The sequence below is a fragment of the Myotis davidii genome, unplaced genomic scaffold (assembly GCF_000327345.1).
Source record: "Myotis davidii unplaced genomic scaffold, ASM32734v1 scaffold1421, whole genome shotgun sequence".
Classification (NCBI taxonomy): Eukaryota; Metazoa; Chordata; class Mammalia; order Chiroptera; family Vespertilionidae; genus Myotis; species Myotis davidii.
In genome coordinates, this window is record NW_006291550.1 from 1 (window position 1) to 5,013 (window position 5,013).

The 5,013-nt window shown below is 39.9% G+C and overlaps 1 protein-coding gene across 1 annotated transcript in view; it reads left to right on the forward strand.

Moving 5' to 3' along the window:
- The first annotated feature begins 74 nt into the window (after positions 1–74).
- The window catches only part of PRTG (protogenin), a 13,155-nt gene continuing 8,216 nt past the window's right edge, over positions 75–5,013 (forward strand). The window contains exon 1 of the mRNA XM_006764949.2: positions 75–241. The gene's annotated coding sequence lies outside the window, so the exon portion shown is untranslated. The remainder of the gene's footprint in view (positions 242–5,013) is intronic.

The following is a 5,013-nucleotide window of genomic DNA, read 5'->3' on the forward strand; positions in this document are numbered from 1 at the left end:
GTGTGTGTGTGTGTGTGTGTGTGTGACCATTCCATCCTAGTAACACCAGCTTTTCTGCATGTGTGCACAGCACCAGCAGGCCCGCCAGTTGGAGTAAAAGTGACCCTGATAGAGGATGACACTGCTCTGGTTTCTTGGAAACCCCCCGACGGCCCAGAGACGGTTGTGACACGCTACACTATCTTATATGCATCGAGGAAGGCCTGGATTGCGGGAGAGTGGCAGGTCCTGCACCGAGAAGGTAACTGTGAACATAAATTGTACCAAAGAGAATGAAAAGTAAGGTTATTAATGATAAGGAAACAAGAGAAAGAGGGATCTAGAGTTTGTTTTAAATTTACATTTATGGAGCAACAAATCATTAAGGATTTTGGTTTTACTCAGAGCATTGGGAAGCCATCAGCATATTTGAAGCATGAGTGTGTGATTCGCATCTTGGAGATCACTCTATTGTGAATAGAAGAGATTTGGTTGAAGAGCAGGTGGCAAGAATAATTAATACAAGAGACTAGGAAGCAATTGTAACGGTCCAGGAAGGAGATTATAAGTCTGGATTAGGGTGGGTAAGGCTTGGGAAAGGAGAGAATGGTTGAAAAACATGAAGGAGGTAAAGTCAGCAGGACTTGGTAGCTTAAGGAGGGAGGGTGAGGGGCAAGGGAGGGAAGACTGATATAGGTAATTATTAGATTTCTAGTAGTGGTGTACCTTGCACTGAGGTAGCAAACACTGAAAGAGGACCTGGTTTAAGGGCGAGGACTTTTGTACAGCTACTAAAATGGTCCACTTGCAAATAAATGAATCCATATGAATATTAGGGTCCACCGGCAAAAGCTGGTTAGGGCTTACAGCGAACACTGGATTTAATTTTTTTTCTCTTTTTATTTCTTTCTTTCTTAATACTAATATGTTTTTGTTTATTTCAGAGAGGAAGGGAGAGGGAGAGCGAGATAGGAACATCAATGATGAGAGAGACTCATAGATTGGCTGCCTTCTGCACGCCCCACACTGGGGATCGAGCCCGAAACCTGGCATGTGCTCTGACTGGGAATTGAACCGTGACCTCCTGGTTCGTGCATGGGTCAGTGATCAACCATTGAGCAACACCAGCTGGGCTGAATTTAAGTTTTTTAACATCAATTATTTTTAGCTGCGTAATATTGAATTCTGAATCTCTTAACATTCTTACTGCATGCTTTTATCATTACATTCTTTTAAAACTTCGGAATCTTTCATTTGAACAAGTCCTACATGCCAGTTTTTAGGTGGACTATAGCATAAATAGTAAAACTTCATTATTTTGGCATTTTCTTCATTCAGATGTGCATGCTGAGAAAAGAATAGCTTGCCAAGCCGCGAAAAGCTTAAGGATTTCAAGCAGAAACTTCGTTGAACCTCCACATATTCTAAACACTTTATAGCACTAGGCACTTCCGCATACATTTTACCTGTTAAGGGAGTATTTACCCAATTAAGAGAATAAATTTCAAAGACAACTATGTGGATGTAATAAACTCTGTGCAGTTGTAAAATAAACAAATGATAAATTTAGCTGGAGTTTTGATAGCTGTATAATCATATTTTTCATTGAGCAGAAGCCCCACTAAGGAATGATTTCCTAGTCACTGAAGAGATGTGAAAGTAACACGTACGTGCTAGCAGTACAGTTTTATATTTGTATCAGTTATTATCTGTTGCTACTTAACAAACTACTCTAAAACTTAGCCCCTTTACCTCCTCCCAGTTCTGTGAGTCAGCAGTTTGGACTGGGATCAGCGGGGCAGTTCTGTGGGTCTCTCCTCAGGTCACTCCTGAGGCTGTAAATCATCTCCAGTTTCAGTGTGGGCAGCTTAAAAGCAGCAAGAGCGAGTTCTAACACCAGGACAAGAGGGAGGAAGCCCATGTACAAAGCTTTGCACACCTCTGCTTGCATCCCATTTGCTCATGTGCCCTGGGAAGTCACGTAGGCAAGCCCAGAGTTAGTGAGGCAGAGGACTGCCCACAGGTGTGGACAGGTGGACGTGTATATTCATTGGTAGGGCTCTGACTCTTACAGTTTACCATAAATTCTTAAAATGTATAATTCACATTTACTTTATTATTTCCAAAAAGACTTACCAATACAACATTTAGCCAAATGACTAATCTGATTTAATGAGATATTTTATAAGTATTAGTAAAGAATTTTAATCACATGAGCACATACTTCTTTTAGCTCTTCATTTGTACCTGCCTAAAAAGAAACAAAATTTTATTTTGGTAAAGGTGAAGGAAAAGATGGGGGGGGAGGCGAAGAAGGAGAATATCAATATATCTTTCCTATATGATTATTCATCTTCTATACATACTGTGTTTATGTATATTTACACATATAACTAACCACATGTTTACTGCCAGGTGGAATAAGATTTTTTTTCAGCAGTTAAAATATTTTTTAAATGTTCCTGACGACCGTATGAAATTTGTGACTAAAATTGTACATGCAACAATGGCTGAGCGGAAATGTGATGTGAAAGGATGCTTGTGTGTAATTTAAAAGATCAGAAATTAAAGCCTTTACACAGAACACAGTAATTATTTTTAAATCTCTAAAAGGCACCATAGGAAATCATGCTCTCCTACCACAGTTCCTGAACCCTGTTTCTCATAGCATGAGTTTCCCAAAATGGTAAAGGTACCCCTCTTTTTAAAAAAGTTCTATGACTAAATAAATTTGAGAAACACCATATACTGTTTATTCCATATACTATTGGAGATTCACATTGGGAATTAAAGTCCTTTCCTAAAGGAATCCATTTCACTCAACATTGGCCAAATAAATTGGACTACTAATAGCAGGAACATCATTGATTGATCAAATGAATTCTTATTGAATGATTACTATGTGACAGGCTCTTTTCTAGGCATTGGTAACATCACAATGAACAAAACAATGTTTCTTCCCCAATGGAGTGTACATCTCAGGAAACACACAAGCAAATATAAAATATTCAGGTAGTGCCATAAATGCTATAAAGAAAACTCCAATAAGGGGAAACGACAAAGTGATGGAGGTAGTAAGGGAGGTTCTTTTGGAAGAAATGACATCTGTAGATATCTAGGGGATGTGCAAAGGCCCTGAGACAGACGGAAGGGGAGCATGAGCATACACACACCCACTCAGCTCATCTGCTTATAAAATTTAAATTAAATGAAAAGACTTTTAATTTCAGGCATGATTAGTTTCTGGCAAGCACTTCTACAAATTAAATGTCAAGTATTATGTGATAAGATGGAAGCTCAGTCTACTTATATGTCTATTTGTGAAGAAATTTAAATGCTTTTCCTTCTAGCTAATTGCAACCTGTCACAGTACATCTCTGTGTTTTAATTCACCTGCCTAGGAACTTGTAAGAGTGGAAAGCCTCTTCCTGATGCTAAATGTGGGTCCGTTTGTTTATTTAACAGTTGTGTGCTCAAGTAACTCACACTCTCTTCAGGCCAAGTTGAAACCATAGAATATAAAAACAAGCTGTTTTTGGCTGCTCACATTGCCACTCGGTTCAGCTGCCTCACACCATGTGATCTGCTGAGGTGGCCTCTGAATTATGTCCTCAGCAAAGATCACCCCACATCTCACTTGCATAATGAAATAGACTCTTTCAAGTGCCTTAGAGTAGCCAGCTCTGGCCTGGGGGTGACTGCTACAAGCTATTGTAAGCTCTTTGAAGCCATTGTAAGGATGCGCTGAGTCAGGAAAAAATGAGATGAAGTCACCGTAGGAAAGTAAGGCTCGCTTGTGAATATCCACAAATGCAGATGGAACAACTTGCTGGTTAAATTTCTATTACACCTGCTTTCTTAAAATTAGGATTAATTTCTAGGGTGAGAGTCCCTTTTGTAAGAAAAATACTTCAGTGAAGTGACAAGAGCAGAAAGACACCTCAAGAAATACCAGTGCCACCTGGCCAGCGTGGCTCAGTGGTTGAGCATCAACCTATGAACCAAGAGGTCACAGTTCTATTCCTGGTCATATCACATGCCCAGGTTGTGATCTCCAGTGGGGGGTGTGCAGGAGGCAGCTGATTGATGATTCTCACCATTGATGTTTCTATCTCTCCCTCTCCCTTCCTATCTGAAAAAAAAAAAAAATAGCAGTGCCCAAATAGAAACCCTTCTCAGCAGTCATGCCAACAGAGAAAATACGTTCTGATACCAAATGTCATTTGTAAATTTAAATGAAGCTTACTTTTGGAGAGAAGTAGATGGTAGGCAGATTGGTGGTAGTAATTTTGATAGTTAATTTGAGGTCTTAGTCTTCAGTACTCCGTGATTCTTACATAATTTTGGCATTTTATTTCCTATTTACATTTAAGAACTCTTTTTTTTTTTTTTTAAATATATTTTATTGAGTTTTTACAGAGAGGAAAGGAGAGAGATAGAGAGTTGGAAACATCGATGAGAGAGAAACATCGACCAGCTGCCTCCTGCACACTCCCCACTGGGGATGTGCCCGCAACCAAGGTACATGCCCTTGACCGGAATCGAACCCGGGACCCCCCAGTCCACAGGCCGACGCCCTATCCACTGAGCCAAACCGGTTTGGCTACATTTAAGAACTCTTAATGATTAGGAGGGTGAAAAATATTTTCAGACTTTCAAAACTAATTGTGTTGGCCCTAGCCAGTTTGGCTCAGTGGATAGAGCATCGGCCTGCAGACTGAAGGGTCCCGGGTTCCATTCCGGTCAAGAGCATGTACCTCAGTTGCAGGCTCCTCCCCGTCCCAGGCCCTGGTTGGGGAGCCTGCAGAAGGCAACCAATCAATTTCTCTCTGTTTTTCCCTCTCTCTTCCACTCTCTCTAAAAATCAATGGGAAAAAAATATCTTTGGGTAAGGATTAAAATTAAATTAAATAACTAAAACACAAACACTTATAAAAAAACTAATTGTGTTGTTTCTAACTTAAGAGGTAAGGTCAAGTGACCCTCTGGTGCATGCCCATCCCAATCTCCTTTTTTTTTTTTTTTTTTTTTAAA